Here is a 19,021-nt window from a genome sequence, read left to right as displayed (position 1 = left end):
GAGTCGCTGCTTTTTGGACTGAAGTGGTAGCAGCAACGTCACAGACTATAGGGAAGGAAGTTATTGTAAATCTACCTTTCATTATTTTCGGTAAACCCAATGATTCAGTTGGGTGGTCGAGAAACAGTAGGGGTCTGCTGTTTTTCGCTATTCTACTGGAAGGGAGATTTGTTTGAAATGGGTGATGGCAACCCCCCCTGAATATAGGAGTTGGCTTAAGATGCTTGTAAAAACTGAGATATTGGATTTGAAGGTGGGGGTCCTGAGGAGAGGTTGAAGAAAAGGAAGCTATAGGCTCCCCTCTTGCAATGGTCCTCCCCCTTACTAGGGGTGTATAGTCCAATGATTTAAAATCCCTTTTTTCATCTGGGTCAGCTACCTGGGGTAACCCCCTAGGAAGGCTGAACTGATGACACAGGAGCCTCCTTTGGCGGTATGTCCACTTTCGCTTCGGGCAGAATTAAGGTGTGACAAACCCGTGAGGTGTATGAGGACAACAAAAAAATAAAAAAATAATAATTAAAAACACCAGGTGTAATTATATCAGTCATAGAAATTTTGAAGACACATGGAATCTGAATGACCTCAGTAGGCCTGTATATATCAAATGGATCTTTGTCCCACACAATTCTCTCAGGAATCTGTACAGCTGAAATGTTCACAAAGGACAAGTCTCTTTGTACCTTATGTGACGATTGATATGGAGTTAAGACTTTATCCACAGGCTCAACAATGGGGCTTTCAGGAAGGTAATGACCATTTATAAGTAAGAAGAAAAGAGTCATAAATCCAATCCATATGAAAAATGTAAGCAATTTCAGCAATAACCACAGATAATTCCATGGATAAATTAAATAGTTGTTTTTAAGCCATGTATATAGCTTATATTTCTGTGAAAACAGTTTCAATCACTGGAGTGGATAAATCTGAAGAAAAATCATCAACGTCGAAGAAGTAACCCGAAGCAGTTTCTGCAAATGCAGGAACAAGTGCATTACTGGTGGATGTAACCACTTCGCATGGAGGCTCATGGTAGACGATGTCATCAGTTTGTGTTGTGTTGGTGTAGAAAACAGTCAAATCTTGGACAGATGTTGTTGTTAAAGTGGTAACTGGAATCAACAAAAGCTCATTTTCTACCCTCCCCACGGTCAAGGAGGTATTTGTAGCATTGTTGGACATTGTTGTGTAGTCAGAAGTAGTGTTGTTATTTCTGTTTTGAAGAGGTATGTCCTGTTGGGTAGTGAAAGGAGACCGGGAACTACCCAATGGACCTCTGGGTCTACTGTGCGGGATCGGCCACATGGTGAAGTTTGACGTCATTAATGGAAATTAATCTGTTGGCTTTGGAACCAGGCAGCGTGGTAGAATGACAGTTCTGGTACCTTGTATTCCCAGGACTGGGACCGTTGCTCTGTAGGATGGACCGAATTTCTTCTTCACAGGGACCTTCTCATGAACCAGATCCACAACTTTGGGAATCCAGCCACTAGAGGTTATTGGAAAATCCCTTATTCCTAAAGTAGCAGAACTGGTGGATGATTGAATCATCTTGAAATTGCTGACGCTCCAGTAAAACAGTGAGAGATTCATTTATGTCAAAGGGTGTGTCTGCTGCCACCAAACCACGGTCATCAAGATCTGGGACATACACAGGTATTCCCAAAGAGAACCTCATAGGGAGTGCGTTCTCCCAAGACCCCATGTACGTGATGAAGACAGATGTGGCCAGAACCTAATACTCTAGCTGTTAAGGACTGCTTTAGATCACGATTCCTCTTCCCCACAACCGAAATTCCCTCGGGATGATATGGCGAGAAGTAATAGAGTTCAAAAACCCATCATCCCCATGGTGTCCCTGAATGCCTTAGAGGCAAAGGCAGGACCCTGGTCCAAATGGAATGCTACAACTGCATATGTACTGATAAAGATCAGCAAGTCTTTTATAACAATCAAGGGACTGCTGAGGACATACCCACAGGAATCTAGAACAAGAATCTATAGCGACCAAGATGTACTTGTATGCACCATTAGGTTGAAGGGAACGACAATGGTCCAGGTACACACATTGTAGTGGCCTGCTGGACACTCAGAGGGATGTCTGCGTTTGATGTTGGAGCCCTTAATTTGCTGGCAAATGTCATAACAAAGGACATACTTTTTTGTCTGTTTGTATAGACCTGGCCACCAGAAGCACTTCTGTAAGAGTGTTACTGTGGTCGAAATACCAGCATGAGCAGATGCAACTCCCCCATGCGCTGCTTTGATGAGATCTAATCTCTGGCATTGGTTGGAGCTCACTCAGTCTCCCTCCCCAGGAAGTGTTGCGTAGGCAGCATTCTGTGCACTGATGTGGTAAGAGTATTTTGTAGGGAATGCTTTTGGGAGAGGCTTGCCTTCAGCTGAAGCTTTCACAGCAGTCAGAATTTCATTATCCAATCTCGTCTGAGAACAGGTCACTACAGCCAGAGAAGCTGTACCTACTGCAGATTTGGTTGCTTCAACAGCCATAGGGTTGCCGATAACGTGTACTCCTACACGTTGGTGGCCCAATGTATGTACTACATGTACACAAGGTAGCTTATCCTTAAGATCAGCCACTCTCCCCCACAGAGTTCTGTGTTTTATGGTGTTCCCTTTGAAGTCTCTAACCCCATTCAATCGCCAATGATTACGATAATCATTGTAGGACTGGGCACAGTAAGTCACAGACAATTAAAGTCAGTGATCCTGGCTTTGTATGTTCTAGCGCTATTATAAGGGCTTTGAGTTCAGACAGCTAAGCTGTGCAGTCCCCTAGGGTCTGCGTGTAGGTGTTATGAGGTTAGAATGCACCATCCATCATCACTCCGCTCACGGCTGCGCAAGCGGCTGAGTGTTGATGTTTAGTACTTACTGCTGGTTGTCCTGAACCATCAGTATAAATGACAGCATGGTATCTGTCAAGTGGCAAAATATCTAGCGGTGCGGGTACTCCTGTTCATACTGGAGAAATTCTTGTGTCTGAAGTTTTGAATCAAAGATGAAATCTACATCGGTGGCAGTCAGAGAAGCTGCCCACTGAGTCCAGCGTGGATGTAATGCTTTAGCATTCGGAACGTTTTCTTTGGTGACGAACTCTAAGGCTGGAACCGGGGTAACGACAAAAATGTGCTTACCTTGGGTAAGTGGCCTCTTGTTAATGACAGCCATCTGAACTGCAGTTAAAGGTTTTTCAGTGGTGCAAAACATTGTTCTGCATTGGAGTATAAATTCAATGTATATGCTATGGGCACTGTGTCGCCCTCGTTAAAGGTGACGTAAGTGAACCCAATGGCACCAACAATTATTCTGATGACTAAATTTGTTTTGTTGTCACAGGTGTGCAAGTGTTTTGCTTCTAGCATGTCCCATTGCAATTCCCTAAGGATGTGTGTGTGTTTAACTGTCCAGCGTCTACTAGAAAAATCGGGCGTATTAAGTCATAGAGTGGCTTGATATGTGGTGCGTAGTCAGGAATGTAAGTTCTGCAAAAATATAAGAAACCAAGTAAAGAGTGTAGTTTCTTGATTGTATTTGGTGGTTGGAGTTGAGCACATTTCTCTAGAAAGTGCGGGGCCAGGCTCTTGCCCTCGTTTGATAGCTCATATCCCAGGAACAATACGTTGAGAAAGGCAATTTTAGTTTTTCTAAAAATAAATTTGTTGCCAATGGCTGTGAATCCTAAAACGATCCAATCGACCCTGGCTAGATGACTGTAGAGTGTGTCATCTGTGAGATAGATATTATCCACGTACGGCAACGCCTTTGATCAATATCATGTAATATTGATGTCACACGGGCTGAGAACAGCCCTGGGTTGCTCTTATAGCCTTGGGGCAAACAACAAAAGTGTTTTTGTGAGCCAAATGAGAAGGCACTCAGGTCCCGACTTTCATGTGCTGAGTTCTGGCAGAAAAAAACATTGGAAATGTCCAATGATGTTTTGTATGTTTTGCTCACTATGTTATTAAGTAGTGCTGTGCTATTTGAATTTTGTATAGGGTATGTGCATGTATGACTGTTTAAATGTCTGTATTCTTTGACTATTCTATAGGAATGGTCTAGTTTTGCAACAGGGAACATTGGGTTATTCATTGCAGAGACACAGGGCTCAATTACTCCCTCACCGGAGCTTTTGCTTTGTGTTTAACAGGATATTGTGGCTGAGGTTGGGGTGTAGACCTGATAGGTATTACATGGCAAGGTGAATCATTGTCCCAACATACATGATTGCGGTACAACGCAGGTACCTGTGCTAAAGCCCAGTTGATAGTGTAGGTTTGTTCTACCGCTTCCGGAACAAGGTCAGAGAAAGAAGGCAAAATGACATATCCCCCATGTGGGAGCTTAGGGACGTGCTCGGGTGGCCAGTCCCTCTCATCCAACAGGATATCACAACTAAGTTCATCCCAAAATATCACACCAATGGTGCGCTCCAAGTCTCCCTCAATTTTAAATATATTTAAATCATATACCCTGTTGGGTTGGAGAACATGCCCATCCGCAGTCTCAACTGCAATATAATCGCTAGTTGCTGTTGCATCCAGATGATCTTTCAGACTCTGGCGGCATACTGTGACCTCTGCTGCTCTGTCTAACAGTGTCACTGCCCACGTCTTGTTATTCAGCAATGTTTTCAAGTGTACTGGCATTTTTATCTGACAGTGTTGCCACCTTTTTCTTCTTAAACTGTGGCTTTTGTTGTGGGGATTTATCTTCTTTTTTGTCTGAAGGCTGTGGTCAGTCTTTCTTCTGTTTCACAAATTCAGGATGTCGACCAGGATGGCCCCCTCTCTCGCTATGTCTATCTGGTGCTTCCTGAAAGGAACGAGAGGGGCGTGAATCAGTGTATCTGTCAGGAGCTTTTATATTTTCTCTATTTCTGAGAGTGTATCTCCTGTCAGAGTTCTCTGGGTGTGGAGAATCTGCTCTTTGATTTTTGTCTGTCTTTAAATTGCTTTTGTTTCTCCCAGCGCTTTTTAGAACCCTCCTGTGCTTATTTAGTACCTTCCTTAGGGGTGGGTCTTTGTATTTCAAGCTTCTTTGGTTTGGCTCCCAAACTATCCCATCCCACACTGGTATAGGTTTCGAGCTCGAACAACCTACAGCCTAATTAGGTGCTCCATGTTCAGCTGAGGAGGATCTTCCCCAAGACCATGGATGTCTTCGTATTATGGTACTTAAGGTTCCTGTTGTATGTGAGACAGTGACAACCAGGGTATCCGTAAATGAGTGCCTAAATATCATTATTGGTGGTGCCATGTCGTAGTTTGACTCTTGCTCTAGGCAAGACTGCTGGTTTAATGATGACAGTACTTATGTTTGCAGGCAACTATGCCAGGCCTACAACAAGTCACAACTGTTGTCCCAACCCTTCCGGCTCACAAGCAGCACCTCACCAAAACCCCAAACAGTAAAAGGTGATTTGTGGCAGCCTTCACGCATGGACTCAAGAGTGTAACGTCTCCGGGAGTATTGTGGATAAACGGATATTACCCCTCTCTCACATGAACAGCATGTCTCAATCAAGCACAGGCAAATACAGGAGATGCAGTAATGTGTTCAATAGCTTTTATTAACAGAACTGCAATCTATAAGTTGCTTGGGCTGCAATGATTAGGATAATGAATAATGCAAGAAACAGAATTGTAAAGATGGGAGTTGTTAGACTTTTCATCCTTGGCGTCGTCTCCCTTAACTTTTTGCCTCTGTTCCCCAGGTTGTTGATGTGTGCTGGACTCTGATTCTGCTGTTTTTACTCTGGGCACTTTACCACTGCTAACCAGTGCTAAAGTGCAAGTGCTCCTGTTTAAAATGTGTACGTAATTGGTTCTCCATGATTGGCATATTTGTTTTACTGTTAAGTCCCTAGTAAAGTGCACTAGAGGTGCCCAGGGCCTGTAAATCAAAGTTACTAGTGGGCCTGCAGCACTGGTTGTGCCACCCACACAAGTAACCCTGTAATCATGTCTCAGACCTGCCACTGCAGTGTCTGTGTGTGTATTTTTACACTGTAAATTCGACTTGGCAAGTGTACCCACTTGCCAGGCCTAAACCTTCCCTTTTCTTACATCTAAGGCACCCCTAGGGTAGGCCTTAGGTAGCCCCAAGGGCAGGGTGCAATGTATGGATAAGGTAGGACATATAGTAATGTGGTTTATATGTCCTGACAGTGAAATACAGCCAACTTCGTTTTTCACTGTTGCAAGGCCTGTCTCTCTCATAGGATAACATGGGGGCTACCTTTAAATATGATTAAAGTGTAGATTCCCATAGAGAGTAGATGGACATGTGGAGTTTGGGGTCCCTGAACTCACAATTTAAAAATACATCTTTTAGTAAAGTTGATTTTAAGATTGTGCGTCTGAAAATGCCACTTTTAGAAAGTGAGCATTTTCTTGCTTAAACCATTCTGTGACTCTGCCTTGTTTGTGGATTCCCTGTCTTGGTCAGTTTAACAGTTGGGTTGTTTTTCACCTCGCACTAGACAGTGACACTAAGGGGGCTGGGGTGTAACCTGCATTTCCTGATTAGCCTCTCTGCTAGGAGGGAGGGGTGGAGTGGTCACTCTCATCTGAAAGGACTGTGCCTGCCTCTGACAATGCTGGCTCCAACCCCCTAGTGTGTGTCTGAGGCCTTGCCTGGGCAAGGCAGGATTTCACAAGTAGGTGTGAGTCCCCTTTGAAGAAACTTGACTTCAAATACTAAAATGGGTATAAGAAGGGCACCCAAATCTACAGACTTTAGAAAACCCTTCTGGAACCAAGAGGAACCTCTGCCTGGAGAAGAGCTGATAGCTGAGAAAGAAGTGCTGCCCTGCCTGTGACTGTGCTTTGTGGAGCTTTCCTGCAGTGCTGCTTCTGCCAGAGTAAGAGGGCAAAGACTGGACTTTGTGTGCCTTCCATCTTCTGAAGAAATCTCCAGGGGCTTGAGTTAGAGCTTGCCTCCTGTTGTTTGAAGTCTCAGGGACAGCAAAGACTTCTCTCTGCCAGCACCTGGAGTCTCTGGAGAGACTCCTGCTCTGACAAGTGGTGCCCTATCCAGTCCCTGGGCCCTTGAAAGGAAAGCTGGTGGAAATCCAAGGAAATCGACTTCGGACGACTCCGGACCAACGCCACTGCTGAATCCGGTAACGCCGCCTGCACCCGACGCCGTGACCTTCGCTGGAGCTCGATGCTCTTCGCAGGCCCAACGCCGCAGCAGCCCCGTTGAAGTCCGCGACTCTGTGGAAGTCGCCGCACCACGTCGTGACCGACGCCGCTCGAAGTGCACGGATTCAACGTTTCGCCCAGATGCCGCGATCCCCGACTTCGCGCATCGGCTTGTTTTCACTCTTCACCAAAGGTACTGTACTTGGGGGTCTACACGACTCCGTGTCCGGCGCCGCTGGTGTCGGCTTGTTGGGAACGACTCCGTCACGACGCCGTGTTAACATCTAATCGAAGCAATTTTTGTTTCTAATCTCTATTTTTGAGTTTAATCTTTAAAAATTCATAACTTGACTTGTGTATGTCGGATTTTTGTCGTTTTGGTCTTGTTTTGTTTAGATAAATATTTCCTATTTTTCTAAACTGGTGTTGTGTCATTTTGTAGCGTTTTCATTAGGTTACTGTGTGTGTTGGTACTAATACTTTACACCTAGCACTCTGAAGTTAAGCCTACTGCTCTGCCAAGCTACCAAGGGGGTAAGCAGGGGTAAGCTGAGGGTGATTCTCTTTTACCCTGACTAGAGCGAGGGTCCTTGCTTGAACAGGGGGTAACCTGACTGTCAACCAAATACCCCATTTCTAACAGGAGTCATTTATACAAAGACCCCCACCATCTTGCAATAACATGAAATGACATAAAGTGCGAAATATGTCCTAATACCCTAGTATGATTAACCTAAACTCTAACCTAATAGAGAGCTAGGTGTGTTAAACCTAATCTGCCAATGCCATGTCCATGAGAAGAGCCCCACAACCCTTGTTACCATAGAATGAGGTCTCCAGCTCAGACTCTGTAGGGACACGAAGACTGGGTCAGCGTCAAGGTGACATCCAGCATCCATAGCAGCAATGGCATCTGGTCGAAATCCCTCTGACTATCTGTCTAAGTGGGGTGCATTTATACAGATCTGCTCAGACTCCTGACACAGGTATGTTCCCAAACAATAGATAACAAGGAATGCTTGGGATGGCAATTTATGTAAACAATTTCCTCAAAGGCGTGAATCAGGAAAGTACCTAATGTGAACGCCTACAGTTTGTTTATCTTTGTCGATTGATAGTGACGCCTTAGCGCGGTGGCATTGATAGCGTGAAATCAAAACATTGGCCTAACTAGAAACAAGGCAGCCATTTTGAAAGATATAATTAAATGAATGTGCTAAAACAGAGCAAACTAAGTAGGGTAAAAGTCACTAGGTGACGAGGGCACAGGTCTGCAAGCCAGATGACTAAGCTAACTCCTGTTTCCCACTAAAACAAGATAGGATTCACTACAGCACAAGTGAAAAGCTCTCTGAAAAACAGGGCCCTTTATTTTTTATTCAAAGAAAACAATCTCCACCATGTGAGTTTATTTTCTCTGATAAAAAAAGTGTGGTAAGCATGCACTTTAAACTTGGTGCCCACTGGGCAAGCTTCACTGCTGTGAAGGAAGACTCCATGTGGCTGTTCCTTTTGCGGCAGAGAGATCCAGGGCCAGGCAGTCATGGAATCTCTAAATATGGAGAATGGTCCTCCATTAGGGTGAAGGAGATGATGACCTGGATGCCCAGGGTCTACCTAAGGCCACAGTCTACTGGGAGTGAGGACAATCAGGATGGTCAGATTTGTGGGTCTATGGGGAGGCTTTGTGCCACATGATTCTATGAATTTTGAGGATTAAAAAAATGCACAATACATATAATATAATCATTACACATGCTGTGAGAATGCAGCAATAAAATAAATTGTGTGCCACAGATGTTCCCTTCTTGTGTAGGAACATTTTCGAACCAATGGCACAACATTCTGGGAGAGGTGGTCTGAACAGAATCAAATTATGTTATTTATTTTCTCGTGTCTTGGATTTTCCTTATGTGGGCATTCCTTCAAGTAAAATTAAGTAAAGCCATTGCTCCTGCCCACGCTGTCTGATTGTCAGCTTTATCTAAAGCGTCTAGAGGAGATTTTATTTTCAAAAGCGCTATTTGAATGTAAACTCATATGAGCTGAACATCGTACCTATAATATCTTAAAGAATAACCTTTGCGATTAAAACCGACTTGTTTACTCAGTTTCCCAACCATTTTAACGCAAGGAGTGGAAGAGGGACTTGTGCGCCTGATTCAGCCTTTCCGCCCTAAAAGTAGCGCGCAGTTGGTTATCTTCCATGTGTAGCTCTGTGCATTGCAGTTTCGATGCCAGGTGTCACGCAGAGCTTGGAGCTCGTGCATTCAACGCCCCAGCAGTGAACACTTTCTCGACGGTGTGTGCTGGTTCAGTGAGACGCCGGCCGTGTCCCTGTGGAGATATGATAGGCATACACAGTGATTCTCCTTGACACACTGGAAATAAGGGGAAAACAGAACCCAAGGGGGTAGGGCGCCTCCTTTGAAGGCTGTTTACATCGTGGAATTGAAAAATAAGGGGGTCTCCATCCAATTTTATATTATAATTTCTTTCAATAAACCGTACTGTTGAGCGGATGTTATGTTTACAAATAACAAGTAATCAAACTGCAGTCATGGCCCAGACGTTATAGTTAATGAACGTTCTCATGAATTAGGTGATAGTGATATCACGTGCGGGACTGCGGGCGTTGTATGTAGATCAGCAGCATCTTACAGGGGTAGGCGTTTCACAAAACTGCAAACCAGCATGAAATAAGGACACCTTTGCGTCTTGCGCCCAGCTTTCTCAAGGCCCCCCAAAGTGTAACAGGTGAGCACGTGTTCATTGGGATTGATAGGTTCCCACTGACCCGTAAGACATACGGCTGAATTGTGGTGAGCTGCAATATGCTCCTGAAATAAATGCCTTTCACTTCCATCCACGCGGAAATAGTAGTTTGATGTTGGTGCCGTGCACTCATTAATTAAAATAAATAAATAAATAAATAAATAAATAAATAAATAAATAAATAAATAAATAAATCTATCTATCTATCTATCTATCTATCTATCTATCTATCTATCTATCTATCTATCTATCTACCCATCCATGCAACCATTCATCTCGTCCGCCGTTTCCCCGTCCATCCATCCTTCCACCCATTCACCTGACATCTATCCTACTAACCTGACAATCTATTCCACCTATTCAATGCATTCATCAATTCACCCATTCATTTAACTACTCATAGCCTACCCAATGTTCTTCGGGTTCGACTGTTCCTGGCGTCTACTCATAAATCTCTAAATATTTCTCTCTACATTGCAGGTGTGCTTTACAGATTCAATCTTTACATTTAAATGCAGCGTTTTCACTGCTACACGCGCTGTTTCCGTTTTACTGCTATTGATAAGGATCCCTAGACGTTGGTGGAAGAAGGCTTCACCCAGTTGCCTGACTAGTTATTGACAGAAGATTTCCCTCATGTTCTGGCGCTTGTAACATTGACGCATTGGATGGTCTGATAACGGTTCTGCTGTGTGACACTGTCCACCGCACTATACTAAGGAAGAGGCGGACTCAGGATGCCCCCTAAATGTTTTCTGAGACTGAAACTCTGTCGCCCTCGCCTCCCCCACAACGACACGCACAGACAATACGCGCAGCTAGTGCTAGAAATTAGAAATCATATCCGCATTAAGATTCTCCATCTCCACGGCCGTAGGGGTAATGGTGGTTGAGTGCATTACCTTTCTTGAGATTGGCCTCAGGTCTCCCCCCTCACCACAGCCCTCCTACAACTTCACGTGTAATTCTGTCGCACTACTTTCCTTCACACTCGTCTCTTTACTTCCTGCTCAATACCTTCTCTTTTTTGATACTCGGGCCCTGAACATTTCCCATTGACTTTTCTGATTGAGGGGTCTCCAGCACAGGTTGCTGTCTTCCTACCCTCCTAGTGGTCTGTCCAGTTATCTCTCTCACGTTCTGCCTCCGTGTGGGACACCCTGGCCAGCTTTAAGGTCACCCGCCTTTCTACTCTGCTTCAGTGTCTCTCAGGCGCAGCCCCTCTTTTCTCAGTTCTGCACTGTCGCAGCTCCAAAGCCCCCGCCCCTTGCTGCTCCTCATTCTCTTCTGCGCGCCGAGGGAAGCACAAGATCTGCTCGACTCGGCCTGTGTGCCTCAAGTTTGTCTTTTCTGGTGTTGCACTAGATGATGCCTCTCTCTTTACTGAGTGACATCAGAGCCTCTCCCAAAGTTGCGTCTTTCTCTGTTTCTTTTTATTTTATTGTTTGGGGTGTATTTAACTCACGCATCGTGGAACGTTTCAACATCCTTTCCTCTCGCGAGTCTACAGAGCTACCTCCTTTTCCCGCTTCTGTTCGAGTTTATCGCGATGTCTTCTCTCTGTCTCTGGAGGCCGGAGATTACCACAGTTCCTGATAAATTTCCTTCTCCACTTGTGGGGTGACTGGTATACGCTAACTCCACAGGCTTCTGATAGGGCCCCTCTTTCAGTGGTGGAGCTCGTTTTCTCTCGACCATGGAGCCCAAAAGGTATTTTTTCACCATGGAGCTAAATGCAACTCTCTTTCCAGGCACTATTATAACACTTCCCCCCACCCCCCCCCCACACACACACACACACTCTTTCTTCTCTCTGACCATAGAGCATAGGATCCCCCCCTCATCTCGTAATATAGCACTGAAGACAAGGGCCGGCCTTCAGCATAGGGAACTGGGTTTAGGCCCAGCGTGCCAATATTCTGAGGGGCGCATGGATCTGTGTGCATTATGGTTATGTCAACAGCAGTGTCCTCATCTTGCTCCAGCCTTATTCCTTTCTGTCTGATTTGCCAGTTTAATGTGGTTTTAGTTCTTCATTATCATACAAGAGGCGATGATTGTAACACCCCTTAAGCCCCCTTGTTTGCCCTCCCTTCACCCACTCAGCACTGCTGACACACAACAACAACACCTTCATCTGCTTGAGGAGCTAAGCTATCTGTCATTTAGGTGAGCTGGAGGAGGTCCAGGAATGTTTGTGTAAAAGGCCAGTCACTTCTCATCCAGGTACTGAGCAGTGGACACAAAAGGGACCTCTTGCTGCCTCATTTAATTCAGTACCATCAGCAAGAGAGACAGATTTCTCTCCGCCTATTCCCAGGCGCTATTTTAGCAAAGACCGGCTCTGCTGGAGACCTTTCTTAAACGTCAGGGATCTCTATGCATCGGCTCCTTTAACTTCGTTGTCGTCGATTAATCTTCAACACAGTTTCCACGTACTCTTCCCTTCCCTTCCGAAAGTGCACATACCCGTAGTAGGTCACCAGAAATACCAGTGGTGCTGGACAGGGCAGGACGCCGTGGAGCCTCAAGGGGGAGACTCGGGCCAGCACTAGCAGATGTGACTGGCATGTAGCCCTCTGCTCGAAGGCCATTGGCAGTCTGGCCTCATCGCCCACTATGAGCGGCCAACTCCCAAACCCTCGGAGCCCGCCCAAACCTGGTGTAGTGCCCAAGACACCCCAACCAGCAGCGACGACGGTGCCTTCAATAGGCAACATTTACAAAAAAATATATATCGCAAACTGGTGAAAATTCCCCTGCGTGCAAGCTGCAGAACACTGCTGTCCTTCCTAGAGCGGCACCCTGCATCCTTCTTTCACTAGCAGACGTCTATGATGTATCTGCCACATTCACCAGGTAAAAATAAAATGATGCGTCAAAAAGAAAGCGCGAATGTGTCAGCTCAGCGGACGTTTAGAGCGACCTAACTGAGCGCCTTCCTACCACCTCCTGGCTACGGGAGTGATAGAGACGCGCAGAGAGGCACTGCAGTCGGTCCACTTTGACGTGGGCGGGGTTGCGAAGGAATAGTTGCACGCACGGTCCCGCCCCTCGGTGACGTTGCCTGAGGAGGCGTGTCTCCCGGCACAGGAGCGGAGTTGAGACAGTCGAGGCGGTTCATTGAGTGCTGGTAACACGCTGCTTCTGAGACGCCATCCCTTCGGCTGCGGCAAGCGCGCGTAGGACCAGACCCAGTCAGTGACCGCGCTCAGCGCACACCCTATGCGAGCAGCCCCAACTCAGCACACAGGATCACAGCGCATCCATTGAGTCAGCGGCGCGCAGCTGCTTGTGCCTCTGGTACAGAGCCGAACATCTCAGCGCCTTGCCCTCTCCTCTTGCGCTTTAAAGAAGCAGTTCTGCCCTATATCTTCTTTCTGAGTGAGCTTCTGAACCCATGGACAGCTCGCCTTTATTTTCCTAGTTGAAGCATTCAACAGCACAGCGTTCAGCACCCGTGAGGCACTGACATCACTCCGGGTGAAGTGTGCAGCACTTTGAGGATACGAACAGCACTCTGAGTCGACTCCGCTGCACTTGGAGGACAGAAGCAAGGCTCTGCGCGTTTTCTCTCTCACTCCGGTGATTCTGACAGGACTCGTAGTGGACTCTACTGCATCCGAGGGCGCGAGAAGGACTGCGAGGACTCTGCTTCACTCTTCGGGCTCTGACCACAGACCGGGTAGACGCAACCCCACTCTCTGAGGTCTGTCCATACACACACACGGTTCTTTCTGCCGCACTCTGGGGCCACGGTTTATACTTCTCGGTGCTTCGCTACTGTCATTTACTCTCTCCCAGGCTTTCCGTCCTCGAGGCTGGCTGCCTCCGCACTGTGCAGTGTTTGATTGTACTACCTGGAGGTCTCAGTCCCTGTCCGGGAAAAGTTATCCTTGGAGCGCTGCACTGTCTGCTCCTGGGGCCTCAACTCCTTGGACCTGAGGTGCATGGCATGAAGAAGGTGGCTTGTTTCGGCCCAGGGATACCATTCAGATGGTCGGCCTGGCTTCTTCCCAGCCCCGGTCTCCTTCGCCGCCGCTGATGTGCTGACAGTGGACGGCAGGTTGACGGCTGCCCCAGGAGGAGTGGATCTGGAGGTAAGCACGGTAGTGGAGGGCGCTCTGCAGGGCGCGTAGCACCCCCAGCTGGGCAGCGCCGCTCAAAGCTCCCGAAGCCTCGGGGAACCAGCCAAGCCACGTGAATGTGCGCTTTGTCCATGGGCACGTTTACATGCCAATGCTGCGAGCTGCAGTCAAGGGATACAGGCGGCGACATGCCAATGATGTGCTGGAGGGCAGCGATAGACCCCTTGAACCACCACCTCTCAGGTTGTTGGGTGTGGGATGGGGAGGTCGAGGGGTGGGCTGAAATTAAAGGGTCAATGCTGTTGGCGAACTAGTGCAGTCTTAACCGTTGCGTACCTCCCGGCATCAGTGGCCACGGATGGCTAGTGAAGACGCACCATCTGTACACACGCTAGGAGGATGCTAGGCTTCTTCGCTACCCACTTGATGCATTTCATTCTGGGCGCTGTGTTGAACAGCGATCTAACTAGAACACTGATTGATAGCTGCCCGTAAGGGAGCGTGTGAAGATACAACAGTGGCAGGGAGGCCATGCATGAATCAGCGGAGGCTCTGTATTTGCATTTCTTTTATTTGCACAACTTGTTTGAGGGGGGTATGATGACTAGTTGCAGCTAAAGCACTGCAAAGGAAGTGCTTTTGAGATGCCACCCGTGTCATAGTCAGGAAGCAGGATCGGCCCACGAGCGGTGACCAAGGAACACAACTGCTTGTTGACAGGAAAGTTTACCCTCCTTTTTGCCACAGAGGGAACCAGGACCCCTCTGCCATGCCCATGGTGGCGGCCGTAGGGGTACCCTTGGTGATCCTGAGTAGAGAAAGCGTTTCTGCTTTCTTTTCCCAAGCTTCTCTCCGACACTCCCCCCAAATGGCAGGGAGATGCGGCCGCCGTAGGGTGCTAAAAGTGGTAACTACCAATGACGCGATGTATTTCGCCAAGCTATGGTGGCTCACGTGGATCACATGGAGATGGTATTTTGTCCCAGTCGACCCCAGTGCGGGGCCCTCTCAGTTTGTGGCAGGCAGTTCATCACCATGCTTTGAGAAGAACAGGGCTGAATCGGAAAGAGGCGATGGGGTTTGGCATGCCTTTTGGGAGTGAGTCTACTTTGACAAAGCGGATCGTAGGCTGCAGAGAGCTGGTGATGTGCCGAGGTTATGTCATCATTCAGTGCACGAGCTCAGCGGGAGAAGCAGCTCTTTTACTGAGCAGCAGCAATGAATACGCTTAACAAGGAGACGTGGGCTGGAGTACCATGCAGGGGCTAGCTACAGAACACACCGTTCTGCGCTTAGCAGACCGAAGTGATTTATTTACGGAACACTGCTGTAATCTGTCATATGTGTATGTTTGGGATGGACATGGAGGAGGGCAGCGATCAGCATTGTGACTACGCACTGTTGATGGGTGGCTTACATTAGTGCCATAAACTGACACCAACTTGCCTTCTTGAATAAGAGTGATTTCATATATGATTAGAGTTGGTACCCATGCCCTGAAATAATGGTGTCTACATACATTATGATCATGCTCCCTTGGCACTTGAATAATAATACCTCCATATATAATACACATGCTAACTACATTGAAATATAAAGGCCTTTATTCACTATGAGCTTGCCATCCTTGCACTGGAATGTGCATCTCCATACATTGGAAGCATGCCACCACACACTGGGATAAGACTTCCACCATACACGGTTGCCACGCTTGTCTTACACTCGATTCAGAGAGATACCTCGCACTACAATGAGGTTTATATGCGTTATCAGCGTTCAGGCTATGCACTGCAGCACGACTGAGCTCTACATTATCAACTTCTCCATCTTACAAACTAGAGAAACGGAGACTGGACAGACAATGTTTTGTCCATACAAAGAAATGTGAGGCTTTCCATATATCGTCACACTCCTGGCCTTGCACCGGAATAAGAGTGTTTTAATTTGTTATCAGGATGGTTCCTGTACATTGGAATACGAGTAAATCCATACATTATAAGCTTGCTACCCATACGCTAGAATTAGAGTAGGAGCATACATTCTCGACCTCTATTATAAGCATGCTACCCTACACTGAAATGAGTGAATCTGTACACTATTAGCATTACGCGGGAGTACAGAGCCTGCATAGATACTCAAGATCTTGGCCATACACTGAAACATGAGTGTTTCCATGTATTGTCACGCGTATGGCCTTGCAGTGGAATAAGAATTCTTCTATGTATTAGCTGCATGGTTTCAATGTGCAGGAATACGAGTACCTCCATACATTATAAGATTGCTACCTATACACTGGCATTAGAGTATCAGCATGCAATCTATGCATACTACCCTGCTTGAAATATAAGTGAGTACATCTATTGTAAGTATGTCACCCTACACTGATATAGCCATGCCTTTGTACAGTATAAGCAAATTGGCATGCACTTGAATAAGTGCGCTTATACACACTTTCAGCATGGTGCTCGCACTTTGCACTTCGAAGGCTTCCATACATTATCATCTTTGGAATAAGAGTGAGTCTCTTACATTACCAGCACCTCTATCTTACACTGAAAGAAGGGTGCCTACGTAGATTATCAGAGTGTTTCTATATATTATCACACTTGTGGCCTTGCACTGGATTAAAGGTATTTTCTTAGATTATCAACACGGTTTCCGTGCACGGGAACCAGAGTACCTACATTTATTATAACTAAAATACCCTAAAATTGAATAAGAATGTTCCCAAGTATCGTATGCACGCTGTTCATGCACTAAAATAAGTAACCTTCCATTTAAACTACAATCATGCCATCATACATTCTATGTATAATACCATATTTTGAATATATAAGTGACTTTATCCATTATAAGTGTGCTTCCTTACCTTGAAGTAAGAGTACCACGTTCACTACAATGGTTCTTACGCCATAAGGATGCCACTCATGCACTGGTATATCAGGGTTTGGATACATTATCATCATCTAGGTGGTACACTACAGTAACTGTGAGACTATACAGCAGCTATACACTGGTTTTAGCCTGATATAAGAGTGTGTCCATATACTATAAGGATGCCACCCATGCACTGGAATATGAGGACTTGCATATATTATCAGCATTCAGGCCATACACTGCTATACAAGTGAGTGTATATGATTTACCCTGAAATATGAGTGCTTCCACACATTTTCACATTGATGGTCATATGCTGCAATAAGAGTGAACCTTTACATTAAGTGCACTCTGGTTTTACCCTGATACAATAGTTGTCCATACATCATTCTGCCTATATACTGTAATCTGAGGACTTGGATACATTATAAACATCCAGGACATATACTACAATAAGAGTGAACCTATATATTAGGTGTACCCTGGTCTTACCCTAACATAAGACTGTGGCCATACATTATCAGAATGCCGCACATGTACTGTAATGGGAGGACTTAGATACATTATCAACATCCAGGGCATTCACTTCAATACAAGTGTGTCTTTACATTATCAATAACCAGAATTTAGATAAGAATATGAGTGCTTCCATGCATTATCACCTTGATGGTCATATGCTGCAATAACAGGGAACCTATACCGTAGGTGTACCCTGGTCTTACCCTGATACAGTGTTTGTTCACATATTATCAAGATTCTTCCATACACTGAAAATGAGGACTTGGATACATTATGAACATCTAGGGAATGTACTACACTATGGACTGTAATAGTTGACTTAGGTAGGTTATCAGTATCCAGGCACTGCAGTAAGAGTTAGCCTACACATTAAGTGTGCAGTGGTCTTACCCAGATATAAGATTGTATCCGTGCATTATCAGGATGCTCATGTCCCGTGCACTGGGATGCGTATGCCACCAGTCATTATAAGTATACTACCCAAGCCTTCAGCCATGATCAGCAGCCTTGTCATGCACTTGAAGAGCAGTGCCTCTGTGCATTCCCAGCACGCTGCCCTTGCACTGTGAGAAGACTGCCGCCATAAATTACTTGTATTCCAGCCATACATTGAAAAACGAGAGCTGGCTTCGCACTAGAAATTCTTAAAACGAAGATAGAGAGACCAGCGCCGCGCGCCCAGTGCAGAGTTTTTTTTAGCCTCTCGGTGCTGGAGGAGGGGACGGACGAGGGAGCACCTCCAGGGAGATATACTGCGCCTTTCTGTGCAATTGTCTGAGAAGTGCGGGCACTGCCCGCACGAGTTCCAAGGCAAAGCAGCCCCAATCACAGGCTGTCACAAGTCATTTGTTCCTCCGCCCGAGATGTATACACAGGGCTGGCTGGGAGCTGCACACCCCAGTGACTGCGAAATGGCGGTTTTGCATACGACAAACAAAGGTGAATTGATGCTCATTTGGGAACCAGAGGAATAACACCCCCAGCACAACAGCCTCTCTTTAAGTCATTCCTAGCCGAATTCTCGGTTTAACTGAATTGTGAATGATGTGCTTAGCATATTATTCTAGTGTACAAGAGACATGGGTGCCCAGACCCGCTCCCCAGTTAACCTGCCATTGAAATGCAGAGCACATGCCGCTTTAGCGGCGTTGCACACATTTCTGACAGCAAGATTACATTTTATACTGTCACAATCCCGCCACGGCTTTCCACCTCCCAATTATCCCGACGGAAACCTTTCGCTCTCCATAGGACATGCCAGTTCTCGAGCCCAACACCCACGAGGTCACGTATCACGTAAGCGGCTCTTACCGCAGGCGTGTGTTTAAGGTGATATTGCTCCTGCTACCACTAACGTCGGAAACAATGACAAAAATAACAAAACATTAATGCAATTAAAAGTAATAATAGCAATGATAATTTCCAGCACCTGCTATATGGGCCACGTCGCCATTTGAACTGCCTCAAGGTGCTTGAAGGATGCTAGCCCTACAATCAATCATATTCATTTTAACGACCTTGGAAAGATGACGTGTTGAGTCTAGTCCGGACAGAAACCTTTGACCCTTAGGTAACACAGATATCTCTCAC

At 46.1% G+C, this 19,021-nt stretch overlaps 1 protein-coding gene across 3 annotated transcripts in view; it reads left to right on the top strand.

Annotated features, from left to right (window-relative positions):
* The first annotated feature begins 13,055 nt into the window (after positions 1-13,055).
* LOC138265434 (protocadherin-11 X-linked-like) overlaps positions 13,056-19,021 on the top strand; it is a 570,450-nt gene continuing 564,484 nt past the window's right edge. For 2 of the 3 annotated variants that reach the window (XM_069213137.1, XM_069213155.1), the window contains exon 1: positions 13,067-14,047. The gene's annotated coding sequence lies outside the window, so the exon portion shown is untranslated. Of the gene's footprint in view, positions 14,048-19,021 lie in introns of all 3 variants that reach the window. The other variant, XM_069213145.1, reaches the window with a different exon arrangement.

Source organism: Pleurodeles waltl, chromosome 2_1, assembly GCF_031143425.1.
Source record: "Pleurodeles waltl isolate 20211129_DDA chromosome 2_1, aPleWal1.hap1.20221129, whole genome shotgun sequence".
Taxonomy (NCBI): Eukaryota; Metazoa; Chordata; class Amphibia; order Caudata; family Salamandridae; genus Pleurodeles; species Pleurodeles waltl.
Note: the sequence above shows the minus strand (reverse complement) of the source record. Positions and strands in the feature narration are given on the sequence as shown.